Source organism: Rousettus aegyptiacus, unplaced genomic scaffold (genome assembly GCF_014176215.1).
Source record: "Rousettus aegyptiacus isolate mRouAeg1 unplaced genomic scaffold, mRouAeg1.p scaffold_m13_p_4, whole genome shotgun sequence".
NCBI classification, from domain to species: Eukaryota; Metazoa; Chordata; class Mammalia; order Chiroptera; family Pteropodidae; genus Rousettus; species Rousettus aegyptiacus.
In genome coordinates this window covers 74140639-74159916 of record NW_023416307.1, presented here as the reverse complement: position 1 = coordinate 74159916, position 19278 = coordinate 74140639, and the positions used below count along the sequence as shown (strand labels likewise).

The 19278-nt window shown below is 30.9% G+C and overlaps 1 pseudogene; it reads right to left on the bottom strand.

Moving 5' to 3' along the window:
* Positions 1-6219: 6219 nt before the first annotated feature.
* LOC118602005 lies at positions 6220-6337 on the bottom strand (annotated as a pseudogene).
* Positions 6338-19278: the final 12941 nt, after the last annotated feature.

Genomic DNA, 19278 nt, shown 5'->3' with positions numbered 1-19278 from the left:
AAGGGATGGAGAAGCCACCTGAAAAATTCTCAAGGAATAAAACTGAAACAAATTCAGCAATAAAATGAAGTAGTATTGAATTATAACTTGAAGTACAAAATAAATATCCATGAGTCCATTGTTATAAATAAATGTTTGAATAAATCAATAATGAGGACAAAAGAAATTACATACTGAAAAATTTCATATAATTCATGTGGATAAAAGCCAAGTACTAGGGTATTCCAAACTCTTTATATCTTCTCAATTTTTCTGTAATCTCAAATTATTCTATAAAGGTTCTATCAAATACGATATTTAAAAATCGATATGTATACTTTTTATTTTATTTTACTTCCTCGAGAAAATAAATAATAAGTGGTTATTGGTATTGCTCTGGGTAAGAAATGAAAAGCTAAATTTTATAGTTTTGCCTTTCTTGCAATCGTTTTTTCTAGAATAATTTAATGAAAAGTTTTTCTCTTAAAAAAATTGCAACTGATCCTATTATGTTTTGGGAAATATGTTCACTGTCTCACCCCAGTAGTTTACTCAAAGTGTTGAGTTGTTGATGATGATGAACTGTTTTGAAATATGCACATTAGTGTTATATAATAAGCTGCTTTCATTTCTCAACTTTTATTCCAAAGTATTAAGTTTATATACATAATCATCTTGTACTCTAAATCTTAATTAATAGTTCTGCAATCTAGTCTCACACATACCCAAGCGCTTCTTCAGGTTTATACCTCAAAACAGAGATTCGACCTAAAAATTATTAACCTTAAATTTTACATATTGATCCTATCTATTTATATTGCAAACTTTAATTATATCTTCCCAGATTGGCATGACACTTAATACTTGGATTTTGTCTCTAAGATGAGGTCTCTACTTTTAAATAATTAGGGAGAACCACATATTAGCTGGAGATAATTTTATAAATGTTTGTTTTATTGATAATAAATGTCACACACACAATTTAGTTTAGGTATTAAACCAAAATTCACACTTATTATATTAATTATGAAGGACAGAAACACTATTGCCCCTGTCCAAGTGTTAATAATAAGATTTAAATGATTAGTGAACCTAATTTTTAATGATTTTCTATTTCCCAGATAAATAATTTAGAATATCAGGCAATTTAAAAAGCAAGATTATAAATTGTTTGTCTTTATTTTCACAAAGAATTTTTATTTATATGTATATACATACACAGGATAGATCCATGAAAAGCATTTTTTTCTTTATTAAAAAATAAAATTTTACAATAATGCTAGCAGTATAGTAAAAAAAAGAAAAAAAGTTGTTTTACATTTATTTCTCAACATGTTTATTTAAAAATACTGAGGAGGACAAAAATATAAAATGTTTATGTTTAGTTATGTCAACTGGTTACTAAATTATACACTCTCAAAGATTAGAATTCTTCAATTTATTTAATAAACTAAACAAGTAGTGTTACATACATTTGTTATAGAAAATTGTTTTCTTCCTAAAGAATTTGAAGCATTCTAACTTAGGTGCCATCAACAAGGCATAAAATGTTTTCTCATATATCATTCATTAAAAAATAGAATATCAATTATTTTTCCTTTGAGGGATTTTCCTTTGTTAATATGCATACATAACTTTTACAAAAATCAAAGTGGCTACAGATGAAAAAGAAGAGACAATGTTAATGTAGTTTTGCATTCTTTGTTTTTAAGTGTTTCATGAAAGTGTCCTGCGGATATAATTTTATCAATTGTTGAAATTACTCTGAGTATTTTAAAAGTCTAAAACATGCTAAGTAAAACTTATTTTCTTTAAAAGACAAGCCAATTTGCAATGCCATGATCAACTAAATATGGAATAAATGGATATCCTTCCTATACTATAGATTCCTATACATTCTGATTCATGGCAATACTGTGCTATTGAAAGTTGTAGAAAGGTTAGGAAAACTTTGTGATTTTGTCAATTACATCTTTTTTTTTTCAAACCTGAAAAGTATATTATTATTTTTTTTTGTTAATAAGAACAGAATAACCATTTACAATTAATTAAAATATAGCCTTCAAAAGCAGCTTTGGTAAAGTTAGTAGCATGATGATTATGTAGATTCATTTAACATACAATATTTTAAAACATTCTCAAGGTAGTTCAGCCATGTCATCTAAAAGTTTACTTTGCATCTTATATTAAAAGTAGTTGTGGTTTGAGGGCTGGAGATCTAGTTGCTCTCATATGTGTTATCTTACCAATCTCAGGTTTAAATTATTTGTCAATCCTTGCTTTTCTATTTTTAAGAAAAAAAAATCCTTTTCTTTTCATGCAGAAGATGAAGCATAATAGTAGTTGAGTGTATTCACACTTCTTTTTCCAATTTAATTTTTTATTACATTATATGAGGTGACATTCATTTAAAAATTATATAGATTTTAAGTGTACAATTCAATAATAAATCATCTGTGTATTGCATTGCGTGATCACAACCCCAGGTCAAATCTCCTGTCACCATATATTTGATCCTCTTTACCCTTGTCTACCTCTCCCTCTCCCCCTTTTCCTTTTGGTAACCATTAAACTGTTGTCTGTGTCTGAGTTTTTGTTTGTTGCTTTCAATTTTATATCCCACATATGAATGAAATCATGTGGTTTTCAACTTTTTCTGTCTGACTTATTTTGCTCAGTATGATTATCTCGAGATCTATTCATGTTCTTGCCTATGGTAATATTTCATCACTATGGCTAATAGTCCATCATACATGTGTGCCACATCTTCTTTATTCAATCACCTATCAAAGAACAGTTCAGTTGCTTTCATGTCCTGGCCACTGTGAATAATGCTGCTGTGAACATAGATGTGCAAATATCTATTCAAATATATGTTTTCAAGTCTTTGGGGTACAGACCTGGGTCATATGGTAATTCTTAGGTTTTTGTGGAACCTTTATACTGTTTTGCATAGTGCTGTAAAAGTTTACATTTCCACCACTAGTGAATGTTGCAATGTGTTTGCATTTTCTGTTTTAGGCCATGAACGCACTTTCAAGTGTTGTTTTGCTTCCAGAATCAGCTAAAAGAAGTAATATTAATGGAATAGTGGTAGAATCATAAGATAAATTGTTGATAGAAGAATAGATGTATCTTTACTTTCAAGAACATATCATAAAAATACAAAATTAATGAAGTATTGCTAAGTAGAAATTTTAATTAAACACTATAATCTCTCTAATCACTACTTCCTAGTATATAAACATGTTTCTAAAGAGATTTATGACACATTTTGGTTGTGGTTTCCATTCAATGCTTTTCCTACCTCCCCCACCCCTGATCATGTTTACACATTTAATATGAACATTTATTAGTTTTATCTATGAAGAAATCACTAGCAGGTTAAACCAAGCTTTTCCTTGCCTGAGTCTACATCCCCAGGGAGGTTGTGTTTCCTGTGCTTACAGAAAGGTGATTCTTTTTTATTTATTTATTTTTATTTTTTAATTAGAGTTGACACATTATTATTTTATTTTAGTTTCAGGTACACAGCATAGTCATTAAATAATTTATAAAGCAATTACCTTAATTAGTCCAGTACCCATCTGGCACTGCACATAGTTATTACAATATCGTTGACCATATTTCCTAGGTTGTACTTCACGTCTCCATGACCACTTTGTAACTACCACTTTGTTCTTCATTCCTTCACCTTTTTCACTCAGCCCTACAACTCCCTTCTCATCTGGTAATCACAAGCATATTCTCTATATCGATGAGACTGTTTTCATTTAATTTGTTTTCGTTCCTTAGGTTTATATATAGGTGAAATAATACGATATTTGTTTTTCTCTGACATTTCACATAGGATAATACTCTCAAGGTCCATCTATGTTGTTACAAATGACAAGGCTTAATTTTTCTACAGCTGAGTAATATTTTAATTGTATATATGTACCAAATCTTCTTTAGCCAATCATCTAATAAGCACTTAGGTTGCTTCCATATCTCGGTTATTGTAAATACCACTGCAGTGAACAGAAGGGTGCATATATCTTTTTGAATTAGTGATTTGGTTTTCTCTGGGTAAATACCAAGATGTGCAATTGGCAGGTCACAGGGTAGTTCTAATTTTAATTTTTTAAGAAAGCTCCAAACTATTTTCCATAGTGCCATACCAATTTTCAATTCCACCAACAGTGCACAAGGGTTCCCTTTACTCCACATTCTTGACAACACTTGCTTTTTGATTTATTGATGGAAGCCATTTTGTTGGGTGCAAGGTAGTATCATTGTGGTTTTAATTTGCATTCTCTGATGATTAGTGACATTGAGCATTTTTCATGTCTACTGGCTATACATATGACTTCTTTGGAGAAATGCCTACTTTAGGTCCTCTGCCCATTTTTTAATTGGATGATTTGTATTTTGGTGGTGTTATATGTGTTTTATATAAATTTTGGATATTAATGCCGTATTAAATGTATAATAGGCAAATATCTTCTCCTATTTAAGGTTGTGTATTCATTTTGCTGATGATTTCCTTTTCTGTGCAAAAAAATTTTTAGTTCGATGTAGTCTCATTTGTTTATTTTTCTTTTGATTCCCTTGACCAAAAAGTATATCAGAAAAAATTACTACTAAGAACAATGTGACAAAGTTTACTGTTTATGTTTTTTTTCTAAAGTTTTATGGTTTTGGGTTTTACATTTAAGTTGTTAATCCATTTCAAGTTTATTCTTATATATGGTATAAGATGGTGGTCCGGTTTCTTTTTTTTTTTTTTTACATGTATCTGTCCAGTTTTCTCAATACCATTTACTGAATAGACTGTCTTTTCCCCATTGTGTATTCTTGCCTCCTTTGTCATAGATTAAATGACCATTTAGGCATGGATTTATTTCTGGGTTCTTTTTTCTGTTATATTGATATGTGTCTGTTTTTATGCCAGTACCATCCTGTTTTGATTACTATAGCCTTATAGTATAGCTTGAAACCAGATCTCCAATTTTGCTCTTCTTTCTTAAGACTGCATGGTTACTTAGCATTTTTTATAATTATATGTAAATTTTAGGATCATATGTTCTGGTTCTGAAACAATTACCATTGATATTTTGATAGAGATTACATTGAATCAATAGATTGCTTTGGATAGTATGAACATTTTAATAACGTTAAAATGATTCCATGAACACAGTATATGCTTCCATTTATTTGTATCTTCAATTTTTTTCTTCATTGACTTATAATTTCCTGAGTACAGGTCTTTTACCTCCTTGGTTAAATTTATTTCTAGTTTTTTTTTTTTTTTCCCCAATACAATTGTAAATGGGATTATTTTTTTTAATTTCTCTTTCTGATAGTTTGTTATTGGGAGTAAAGAATGAAACCAATATCTGAATATTAATTTTGTATTCTGCTACCTTACTGAATTCATTTATCAGTTCTAATATATTTTACTAGAATCTTTAGGATTCTCTATATGCAGTATAATGTCTTCTGCAAATAATATCAGCTTTAATTCTCCCTTTCCAATTTGTATGCTATTTATTTCTTTTTCTTTTCTGATTGCTATGGCTAGGAATTCCAATACTATGTTGAATAATGGTGGTGAAAGTGGACATCTTTGTTTCATTCCCGATTAAGAAAAATGCTTTTAGCTTTTCGCTGTTGAGTATGTTAACTGTGAGTTTGTCATATATAGCCTTTATTACGTTGATGTATGTTTTGTTTCTTCTAACATTGCCAAGTGTTTTTATCATAAATGGATGCTGAATTTTGTCAAACATTTTTCTATATCTATTAATATCATCAAAAAATTTTAATCTTTCAATTTTTAAATGTGGTATATCACATTTATATGAGGATATTGATCGAACCTTGAATCTCAGGAATAAATCCCACTTGACAAAGATGTATAACCTTTTCAACATATTGCTAAATTTAGTTTGCTAATTTTTTTTTGAGGATTTTTATGTATTTTCATTAGGGATATCAGCTATTTATTTATTTATTTATTTGTAATGTCTTTGTCTGGTTTTAGAGTCAGGGAAATGGTGGCCTTGTAAAATGGGCATAGGAGCCTTCCTCCTTTTGAATTTTTTGTAATAGTTTGAGAAGAATAGGTGTTAATTTTTCTTTGACTGGTAAAATTCATCTGTGAAGCCACCTGGTCCAGGAATTTTGTTTGTTAGTTTTTCGATTACTGATTCTATCTTGTTAGTAGTAATCTGTTTCTAGGGCTTTATCCATTTTTTATGCCTGCAGCACCTGGTCTCCCTAGGTGGTCTCCCTTCAAGTACTAACCAGGCCTGACCTTGCTTAGCTTCCAAGATCAGACGGGATCAGGCTTGTTCAGGGTGGCATGGCCATAGACTCGTTTAAATTTTTTTAGACTCTATTTTGTTTATTTCCTCTCCAATCCTTATTATTTCCTTCCTTCTACTCAATTCGGGCCCATTTTCTGTTCTTTATTTAGTTCCTTTAACTGTAAGGTTAGATTGTTTATGTGATACATATATAATTTTGTTGTTGTTCTTCTTGTTGTTCTTTGAGGTAGGCCTGTATTGCTATGAACTTCCTTCTTAGCACTGCTTTCACTGTATCTTAAAGATTTTGAGTAGCTGTGTTTTCATTTTCATTTGTCTCAAGGTATCTTTTGATTTCTTCCTTGATCTAATTATTAACTCATTAGCATGTTATGTAGCCTTCATGTGTTTATGTATTTTTCAGTTTTCTTCTTGTAATTGATTTCAATTTTCATACCCTTATGGTTACCAAAAACGCATGATATGATTTCAACTTTCTTAAATTTATTGAGACTTGTTTTGTGGCCTAACATGGGCTGTCATGAAAACTGTTTCTGTGGACTTCCTCTTGCTGCTTTTAGGATTCTCTCTTGTCTTTAAACTTTTTTCATTTTAATTATGATGTGTCTTGGTATGGGCCTTATAAAATAGATGCCTTGTGTGGCCCAATGGTCCAATCTCCCTGATCACCTGTACTGGCTGCTCCAGAAGTGTCCCTTGTATGGATTGTTTGTGCTCTTCTAGTGTAGTTATATCTTGCTTACTGTTGGCAATCAGTGGGTGGGATTGATTATCAGACTGTTAGGCAGTGAGTTTTGGCCACATCCACAGAGTATGAGCTGCTGTATGGGATTGACTCCATGGAGTGACATTCACCTCAGTGAGCTCATGTACCTGTTGAGACCACCCTTTGGGTGGGCAGCTTGTGGTGCTATTTGGTCTTACATCACTTTTGGTGTGTTGGTATTGAGGCTCCTTGAGAGGGGTTCCCAGCTAAGCTAAGGTTAGCAGCTGCCAGCGATGGGCCTGGGGCCAGTGATCTGCAGTTGGCCTTTGCTTCTGCTGGACCTGGAAGCACCCATGCTGTGAACTGAGACAGGCTGCCACTAGTACTGGAACTGGGACAGCTTAGCTAAAGGCTCATGGCACATCAAGGCCTGAGACTGCTTCCTAGTTGCCTATTGGCTCAACAGATATTAGAACCTCAGATGGTATGCAAGTTGAGTTAGGTGGGAGTCCCAGGCCAGTAATGTCCTCCAGGTTAGTGCATATTCAGATTTTGTGCCAGTGCTGAGCCTGTGGCCACTCACAAAAGATCACACTAAGGTTAGCTGCTACCTTCTTCAGACCTGCAGACCCCAGAGATAAGTTTATGAAATACTGCATCTTGGGCTGGGGTTGGTTGCCTGCAACAGATGGCTGTTGATTGTTAATGAAAGAACCTCCCGCTCAGAAGGCAGGGTGGACTGATTGCCTAGGCATGAATGCGCCTGTGACAGTTCTTGAGTTGGGTGGGATGAAGTCCCAGTGAGTCGCCAGGGTAGAGAGAACAGATCTTACCATATCAATGCAAATTTAGATGTGGCCCTATGTGGAGAGAGCTTAACATAAGGGATAATGGAGGCTGACCCTCCAGCCCTCACCCTGAAGTTAAACAACTGTCTTTGCCTGTATTTCTCTGGTACGTTCCAAGCTTCTGTTTTTCTGCCAGAGACCAGGGTGATTGCTTGTGAGTGAGTGAGTCAGTGCATGGGCCCTTAAGGAGACAACTGGGTTTTTAGCAGACTTCTATTTTATTTGGACAGTTGAACTCCCCATGGATTTTTATATCCAAATTTTGTGGGGACTCTTCTTCCTGGCATGGGAACTTTGGGCTTGCGAGCCTAGTGTGGGTCTGAGATCCCTGGCTTCCCCAAGGGGACCTCCACAGCTGAGATTTTCCTTCTTATGTTCAATCACCTCACATGGGAGCAGGGCCAGCCCGTTTTGTGTCTCTGTCCCTCATACCAGTCTCAGTGTGGCCTCTTCTTTATATCCTCAGTTATAAGAGTTCTGTTCTGCTAGTCTCCAAATGGTTCTCCAGGTTGATTATTTTATAATTTAGTTGTAATTCTAATGTGGTCATGGGAGGAGGCAAGCACAGTGTTTACCTACACCACCATCTTTACTAGACTCTAAAGGTCATTATTTTTAAGGCACATGCATCTTATCTCTTTCATAAAACAACCATTTTCTGGTATATATTTTACAACTATCTAGGTGAAAATAAATGGATGTACCATCTCTAAAGTATAATAAAATAATAATTAGAAATATGTATATATGTATAATATATGTATATGTATAATATATATATCAGTACATTGACAAAATAACGGAAATATGGAAATGCACGAAGTTGTTGACACTGTATGTGATTTGGAGATATATAAAAAATTTTGTTTCTCTTATCTCTACCTTCCTCTACATATCTTTGTGTTATGAGTATTTATTTCATTTTAAATATAAAACATAAATCTTTACTAATAAAGTCATATTTACTCTTCTCAGTTTATTTTTGTGCAATATATATTTCTATGTATAAAACATTGATGTGTTGACTATCCTCTAATAGTTTGGTTTTTCATTATAGAAAACAAACCTGCCAAACAAAACTAAATCCATCATATGGAGGTAATGACATAAGCAGTATCAAGTACTTAGAGAAACCATTTCTAAACTAAAACATTGATTTACCATATCAAGCATATCAAGGAATATGCATGGAAATCACCTGCAATATTTGTTATTAAATATTTTCATAATTTCATTTGTGTACTATGATTTAGTTGTTGTTTGCTTATTTTTGTTGTTTGTGTTGTCATTTTAATGGCACCCACAACAATTATGATTAGTCTGGCCACATGACAGTCAAAACCTCTGATCTTACTAGTTGTTACTCTCATCTGTTCTTGCTGATCTTCTGTCAAAAGTGCATCAGTATGACGTTTTAGATATGGAACAAAGGTAAAATTATAGATTTATCTAGCATATAATTTACTAGCTTTTGATTGTCTCTTCTGATATGTCCCCAGTGTTTTTATTACATCAACAGTTCTAAACTGTGAATCTTAGCATGCAGAACGCTGTCTTTTCTGTTCCAAGAACTCGTTTTTTATCATATATTATATAGATTTTTTTCTGAGTTTCAGACTATTCTAAGTATTTAACAATGTTGCCAAATAGGAGAAGAACTAGGTATAGCAGAGATGCTCTGAAGGACTATACAATAAATAGATTTTTGTGTGTGTGAATTTAAAGTATGGTCCAAAAAGAAGAAATTTTGATAATGTCCAGTTTTAAATGCTAATTTTTCAATAAGTCTTAATTAATTTGAATATTTGCACATGATTCCTATAAAATTTGGGTATTCTTTGGGCATTTAAAAAGTCTAGAATCAAGAATAAATTCAAATGATAATGAATAATACTTCTAGAAATAGAGTCTATTTGCAAGGGCAGATCCATTTTTAATTTGTCTATTTGTTATTGCATTAATTAATTCTCCTGAAGTTTTATTATAGTGTGAAAATTACATAGAAGAGGATATTATTTGTACTAATATTTATGAAAAGTAAATTGGACAGCACTGTATTATACTAATGTCAATTTAAAAACATATAAATTTGTCTTGAAAACCAGGGAAAGCAAGCAAGCAAGCAAAAAATCCCAAGTATAGGTGCTCAGTCACTTTTTTGAGGAATTAACTGTCTCTTGCATTCAATTTAGAATTTGGAATCATCATTTTTCAAGTAGGCTATCTGACTGGTTTCTCAAATCCCTGAGGTAAATTTGATGTTTATTGAACACGTACAGTTCTCATTGGTTTCTAGTTAAAGTTACAAAAGTTTACCTGCTTTTCTTTCCACTGCTGCAAAATTTTTAGAGTGTATCATTCCCTTGAGTTTCAAGTAATGACTCAGTCAATGCCAGCAGTTTATTCCTTTTGGCCATCGATTGGTGTTTCCAGGTTATTAACTTTCTCTGCTAATTTGTCCAATTTAGATTTCAAATGTTTATGACCCTTTTGCATACTATCTGTCTTTTTGTCAATTTTCATTAGTAGGGCATGAGTGCAAAGCCACTAATGACATTTCTATTGGTTGATTTGATTGCTGTGGTACCCATAAAACACTTCGGGTACTGGCTGGGAAAAAAAATAACTCAGTGTAGCATTCACACTGATAATTTTGCTGGGTCCCTTAATCTAATTCTAAGTATTCTAAAGCTTTCTGAGTCAAAACATACAGATCACATACCTTTCCTGCAGATCAATCATTTTGCATCTTGATGATTAAAGGTCTAGATCCAGTCTGCTTTTATTTTATGATGTGATGCCAGGTTTACTTTATTTCAAGTAAAGAAAGTTATAATAAGCTTTAGAAAACTTGCTGAGTTGATCAAGTTGATTATTATTATTATTTTTTAAATCAGACTCCACTGTAGTGGTAGATGTATTTAAAATATTGGTTGAAGAGATATAATTTAGATTTAAATTTACTGTATTAGTTAATGAGTAAATTAAGGTAAACAAAATAAACATTTTGCTAATAAAACTTTGCATTAAGAATTATGCTCTTTACTGACCACAGTTTATGATTTTTTAATATGCTGGTAAAGATATACTTTTATGTATAGTTATTTTCTATTCATTTTATATACTTAGTAATATTTAGGTATATGTTTAAGTTATTCATGCTATGAATAACTTGTGCAATAGGTTTCAAACTTTTGAATCCAAGTAAAAATGTTAAGAAATCATTAGTATTAGTAAAGGTTGTTTTAGGAATTGATACCTTGATAATCAATTGACCACAAGTACTTTAATTTTAATAAAACAAATTTCTTTAGATATATAAAATGCAAATCACATGAGTATACATAAATAAAATACAATATAAATTAAATGTCTGTTTTTATTATGTTTATGTTAAAACATTATGAATGTCTTTAAAACTTTTTATGTTTGCTAACCAGAATTTTGTAATCTAGAATTAACATTTAATAATATTTTCTCATTCTAAGTATGACATTCAGACTATATTAAAACTTACTGGGAGACTATTTTACCATCAAGAGCATCACATTGACTATTCCTTGGTATTCTTGTGTTGCTATCTTAAAGTGTTTGTGTATTTCGTATAAGGTGTCAGCAAGTAAGGGTCTCAGATATTAGCCTGAAGAAAGTCATTGAAAGTCAATACAAACCGAAGCAGTTTCCTTGAAAGCAGAAATTAACTACTCTGAATTTTGTAGACACAGCTATGTTTTCATAAATTAACTCTGTTCAAATATGAGGAAAGATATGAATTTGTACTTACCTGTTATAATAAAACATAGTCCTTATCATTATTCATAAAGTGAATCAAATAACATTTGTGCTTCAGGTCTATTTACCTCTTTTAAAATAATAGTATGTTAAGAAAAATAAAAAGATAAAAGGTATAAGAAAGTCAGGTATACTAATATTTGTTTTTAGTCCAGAATTTAGATTAGTTTTAAATGTTTTCAGTGGACCAAATTCCAACAATTGGACATTTTTATTGAGTTATTTAAATAGCAATATGAAAAATTAGAACTAACATGTAAGCTTATCTCTATGATTTAGTGTATAATGATTTCATAAGTACACAAAAGAAATATGCTCAACCAAATATTTCATTGTATTATTTTCTCACAACTAAAAATTATTCTGTTGGCACATATAAAAATCCAAGTTAAGATTCTATTATTAAAATATGAAAGTTTAAATTTTAACTCTCAAGACAGACTATAATGTAGAAAGATCATTTCATATAAACTTTACAATAACATATATGTACACACTAATAAACTAGAGCAATAAAGATTTTTAAAGGATAACAGTAAATTTTTAGTAGTATATGTACTTTGAAATATCATTTCAAAATAGTCTAGTATTAAACTGAAATAGTCAGCATTAATTTTTCACTTACATGAAATATGTCAAGACTCAAGATATTATCACTAACTAATGATTTAGGTCAGAGACGGCATGTAGTTGGCCATTACTGCAATTTACATTAAATACTCAGATTTTTTTCTTTCTAACTGCTTTATGGGAAAAGAGGCTACTCAGTAGTTAAAAACAATTTTTGTAGCTTCAATAAAATGTGATAGAACAAATTTAAATCAAAATTTTTATAAAGTTAATGTAATAGGTTTAAAGGAATGTTAGAACATTGAAAGATCAATGAATCAGTCACATCCACCAAAGACATTACATTATATCTCATTTATTGATCCTAGATGTGGGAGGTGGGGGGAAGAATTGTCTTTATAGATTACTTCAAATAAACATTGCTAACAAATTACTTTATTTTATGAATATTTAGAAAGTCTGCAAGTTTATAAGATAACTCATTTTTCATGTGACTGGCATTGTAATGAAAACATTTGAATGTACAACTATGATGGAGGAAATATAAATAGCTGTTCTTAAAAACATCATTCTGGACTGAAAGCAGAAAACATTGTTCTCTGCCTCCTCATGAGTCAAATAGAGATAATCACGCCTCTGTCTGTTCTCTTTACAGTCACAAAGATATCTTCACACCTTTGTCTCCAGCAGGATGACATGTAAATCACTTATGTAAAATATTATGTTTATGTTCAACTCTCTGTTAAGAGCTTGCCTCTGTTTTTTCTAATCTTTATAGTCTGAAGAATTCCTACTTTAGTACCCAGCAAGTTAGACTTGTCAGCTCTGTTCTTGTTATTATTTTGATCTTTTCTCTCCAGTTTCTTATTAACTGAGTTTCTGCTACTCTTCAAGACCCTAGAAAAAATATATATATTTATATTTATATATTTATATTTATATATAGTTATATATATATATATATATATATACTCAAGATTATTGAGTATCACTGTCTCTATAAATGGCCCTTAGAGAAAAATCTTCTGATTGTCCTTTGCCAGTTTTAGAGATGGCAAACTTAAGACAAATCAGTGGAGATTGAAGCAAGAAGCATAGTTTAGGAGTATGAAGTTAATGGGAACAAATGCCTCCAAAATTTATGTAATAGGTTGTCTCTGGAAAGCAAAAAAAAATCACTGTAAGTTTGAAGTGACAGGACAAACAACAAACAGAATCTAAAAGAAGAATCGAGTCTAAAAACATGTCCAAAGAATGGAATCAAGTCTGTGTTAGTGTATAAGGTCAGAATCTGATTAAGGAAAGATTTCAGTAAATCCTGAAGCTCCAATAGCAGGAATTATCTGGCGATTTCTTTCAACTTTGGTCATTTAGTCTTTACAAGCTACCCTACCTTTGGAGATTCCATGGCAATGGATGGGAATTATTTATAAGCCATAAAGAACCTAATCTTTCAAGGATACCATAGTCAATCAATAAAGTATCTATATTCTTATTTTCTCGAATATTGCCTGTGCAAGATAGCAGGAATATAGAACATGAAGACAGGATTACCTCCTTTTTATGGATGAAAGACATTATCTTTATCCATCCACCCATTAATGAGCATTTAGTTTGTTTCCATATCTTGGTATTTGTGAATATTGCTGCAGTGATGGAAATGCAAATAGCTTAAGACCATGATTTCAATTATTTTGGACATACACCCAGAAGTGGGATTTCTGGATGATATGGTAGTTCTAGTTTTAATTTTTGAGGAACTTCCATACAGCTCTTTATAGCAACTGTATGGTTTTACATTCCCACAAACAGTGTATAAGAGTTCTTATAAATCCACATTTTCACCAACACTAAACTTTTTTTTTCTTTTTTAGCAATGGCCATCCTAGCAGGTATGACATGATGTCTCATTATGGTTTTGATTTGCATTTTCCTGATTAATAATGTTGAGTACCTTTACATATACCCGCTGGGCATATGTATATCTTCTTTGGATAAATGTCTATTCAAGTCCTCCTCTCATTTTTTAATTTGTTTGTTATTGTTATTTGTCTGTTTTGCTATGGAGTATTAGAAGTTTTTATATATTTTGCATATTAACCCTTTATTAGATATAGGGTTAGCAAATATGTTCTCCCATTCTATATGTTGCCTTTTCACTCTGTTAATTATTTCCTTTGCTGTACAAAGTTTTTAATTTGATGTAGTCTCACTTGTCTATTTTTGCTTTTGTTTTCTATGCTTTTGATGATATAGCTAAGAAATCATTGCAAAGAGCAATGTCATGATGTTTTTCTACTATTTTAATGTAGCAGGATATCTAGTGTTCTAAAATACTGAGAAGTGATGTAAACCATATATTTAATGTCCACCTTTTACAAAATGGACCTAATGGAAATCAGGAATAAAAAAGATCTCTAGAAGGTATAACTAATTGAACAATTCAGTTTGGAATATATAACTCAAGATTATTTCTGAATAATAGAGCTTAAAGTATTTATTGCCTTAAAGGTATCCTAAGGAGATTATTACTTATTTCCTTCACCAATGTTGATTTTGTAATTTTTATAACAAATTAAAACTTCATATTTGATATATATATATACAAAGTGTTACATCTTAGAAAAGTCTCTTTGGTCAGAATGGTTACAAAATGTAATTTTATATTCTATCAATCACTGAGACTAACTATAAAGAAAATAGCATTTATGTTCAATTTTGTTTAATGTGCATACAAGACACTTTGCTACCTTTTAATTTTGTTCCAAATTTAAATTTGAATTTTATCAGGGAATTCACATCATTACCTCAAGTACATTCATGCTCTAGTTTTATTAGACTTCATTCCTCAGATTTTTCATATGCTTTGATATTTCTGTGTCTTGGCATATACTGTTTTATTTACCTGGAATGATTTTTTCTATTTCTCTCCTCTACTCCCCTTCCCCCTTTTTTTAACCTGGCAATATGATAGATTTCAATATATACTCATAATTTTCTTTCTTGACTTCCCTCTCTAGGATAGACTTTGTATGCTGGAATTTCACATGATCTTGTAAATATTTACTTATAGCATATAAAAGTACTATAGTTGTCTGGTCTCTCTAATGAGGCTCTAGGCTGCTTGAGAATAGAGACCATGTGTTATTTCTTAATTTTTATATTGCTAGTAACTTTCTCAATACTGGACACATAAAAAGGGCTCAAAAATCAATATTAATTGGTTAAATATTTATATTGATTTCTTAACATAGAAATCATATTTTCCACATTAACATTTATTAATAAACATAAATTATAAAATGGTAAATCATCAATTATAAAGTAGCAAGAGTAAATCATTTCTTATATAGTTTATACTCTCTGAGAAAATTTAGATTGATAATTATTTTTAGATGGGATTCATGTCGATTAATGGGCTCAAACTATATTTTCCTTTATAGACTACATTGTCGAATTTGTACAAAGTTCTTCAATTCAATGTTGAAAAGTTGCAAATGTTCTCATTTTGAAATTGGTAATTTCTTTTGAGATTCATGTATTTTTTTAAATTACAGAATAACTGCATTTTTAAAAATTTTCCCTAGTATACATTTTATATTTGCATCTTTGAGTTTTGTCCTTTTAGAAATGATTCTCGTGATTAAAAAATAATCTTGTGAATCATTGCGCATAAAGAGTATATAATATGACTGACTGTACAATTTAAAGGATAATAGTAAACAACCATATGCACATTTTAGCTTAAAAATAAAACGTTATCAACACTGTTGAAATTCCTTGCATTCTTTTGCCTGATATTATTCCCTTCAGACCCTCCAGTCATTAACTCTGATATTTTTTCTAGTTGATCATACTCTTGTTTTTTGAAATAGATTCACCAGGAATGTAAATATTCCTTAAATAAATATTGGTATGTTTTGCTTGTTTTTAACATTAAATTTGCTAACAAATTTTATACATTCTTTTGAAAATTTTTTTTTCAGTAATATTGTGAGGGGGAATTTGTAAGATAGCAAAAACTAACAATTTTATGGTACTTAATATGAACATAAACATTCTAATATTACAACAACTTTTGAGGTTTGTTTCAATTCTTATTTTATTATGAGGAAAATGAGTCATGTGAAAGTTAAAATCATGCCCAAGACAAAACAGCTAGTAAGTGGCCAGGATTAGAAACCAGGAAATCTGCCTCTAAAGACTTAGTTACTATACCTTACAGTCCTATTAGATTAACTTATATTGATGTCTTTTGTTGCTTTTCCATTTCTACAATTTTATAAGTTTCCATTGAGATACAAGACTTTGAACTATTATTAAATATTTGTGTTGTGTCCAGCTTATTTATTTAATGCTTTTATAAATGATGATGTTATAAACATTGTTGTATATATCCACTGGTGGATATATGGAACAGTACTGCAAGAACATATATCTAGCAGTGAATTTTCTAAAACATACATATATACAAATTCAAATATGATACAAAACATCACACTGTCTTCCACGTATTCACTACAGTAAGCTAGAGTTCTTTTTGCAAGCATATAAAGGAAAATGTAAGCTTTTCCCTCTATCAGGTATATTTCAAATCATACCTTAAATTATGCTGACTTTTAATGCCTTGATTTTAATATAGCTAAAAGTATGAATCGTTTTAAAAAAGCTTACACATTTTATCATTTTAAAGAACTTTTTCCTATCTTGATGTAATGGTTCCACTTATACATCGCTACAAAACAAACAACCCCCAAACATAGTAGCATAAAACTTAGATTTCGTGTGTCAGAAATTTAGAAAATATACAATAGGGACATCTTATCTAGACTTCACAAAATCTAGTACTTCAGTTGGAAAGTATCAAACTTTTTGGAATTAAAACAGGTAGAACTCAAGGATCAATTTCTGAGTCTTTTTGATTTGTGTGTCTGGTCCTGGACTGGAATGTTTGAAAAGCAGACTCAATTGAATCTATTTACTGGAGTAACTATGATTGGCCCCTCACAATTACCAGGTCTCACGGTAATTGAATTTCTTATATACTGACCAGGTCTCCAAGGGCATGTGTTCTTATAACAAGGCAGAGCTCATGGTTTTTTATGGCAGAGCATCCTTTCCACTGAGTTCGATAGATCAAAGCAGTTATAGAATTTCTTGTACTGGGAGGATAATTTGACCCCAGACTTTAATGAGAAGAGTGCCAAAAACTTCACAGCCATATTTTAAAACTGCCACAGAATTAATTTCCTTGCAATTGTAGGACTGAGGTCCTTGTTTTCCTAGCTTTGGGCTTTTAGAGGCCTCTTGCAATTTCTCGTCACATGGCTTGCTTCACGGACTCTCTTCCAAGGGTAGTGTCATAAAACCTTAGTATAGTTACTTTGAAAATTGATAAATTAAGGTACATAACAGTTAAAGCAAATTACACTGAGTAGAGAGACTGTATATCTATGTCCTGACAAAACTGGAATAGAAAATTGCACTCTAATGTAGATTTAAATATCTGGCTTTTGTAAGTTTGGGCTAGGCATAATTAAGAATTTTTCAAATTCTACAGAGCATAATTTCTAATGGAGAAAAATACATATATTTTTTAAAATTTTAATGGATTCTCATCATTAAAATCAAAATAAAGTGGAATTTCATAGTGATGATGCTCACCTTGTAATATTTTATAGGCATGACCTTTTTTTTTTTATTGAGTCATAAACAGAAGTAATCATTAGACTTAAAATGAGTCTAATTCTTGTTTATAAAATGATAAACTATATCTTTTATTAAAACAATAGTAATAAATAAATAGATGAGTATATTAATTAATTGAAATTATAGTCTTTGGTTATATTGAGCCTTCAGTATTGCCACATTTTTATTTGGTGTTTAATATTCTGTAGTGTTTTGTTAATGGTTAGTGTTTTGCATAAGATTAAAGGTATTACACTAATACATAAATTTGTTTTTCATTTTTCATGAGTGTTTAGCCTACCTTTAATTAAACACTTTAGCAAGATATCAAAGCATAAAATTTCATAGCAAAGCATAAAAAAATGTTTTTCATTGATTTCTATGTCACTTATATTTCTACCAATAAAGATGAATTCCTAGTTTATCATTTACAAATTAAAAATAAATAATCTTACCTGTGTAAATATTGCAAGTTAGTAGTAAATAATCTTTTTATCCTTTAAATGAGATTCAAATTGCAAGGTATAGTACATTTGCTTTTCTAAAAGTTTAGTGCTTTCTGAAAATAACAAGTAAGACCAAGCAGGCATTTTAAGCTACATAGTAGTCTTTTATAATACAAGGTATAGTTAGTGTAATTTCATTTTTATTAGTTATTCTAGTGAACACTGTATTCTTGTTTTAATCTGTGTATCTAGAAATAACACTGAATGTCTCTATCTGAATTAGCTATTATGAAAATACTTCCTTTGCATGATAAATTATTTTACATGAGATCATGTGATCACTATCAACCTTATAACAAAATTAATACTAGGAAATGCTGGTCTAAATTACCAATGTAGAGATTATGTCTACAACAAACAGTAACAACAATAAACAGTATGTTTCAAAACACAATGCTAAAAGAATCATATGTGGGAAAAATAATAAAGCAAAAAACTATGCATTTCTGGAATATCAGTTTATAATAATATTGAATAAAACACATGAATATATTCTCAATATTGCTTGGAAGAAAGAAGGGGAGTACAGAGAACATAGGTTGAGCCTCAAGAAGCAAAAATCTCCCTTTGAAAATACAGGAAAGAAGTCTTGGTAGATCAAAACAAATACTGCAGGAAAAGATGTTTAAAATGTGGGGAGCTTGAGGAAATCCTTAGAAAGCATCACTGCTAGGGAAAAGAAGGTCAAAGATACTTTGGAGACCAGATAGTAAAAGAAAAAATAATGAAGAGGATAGTACTGAGAAAACTTTAAGAAAAAGGAGAACAAAGGACATAGGAATTATCAACTTACCAAAACAGTAACTACAATAACAAAATCCAAAAGCTGTCAATTAAACTGTAAAACTGTACTTTGCTAGACTAGCAGAAGAGGATAT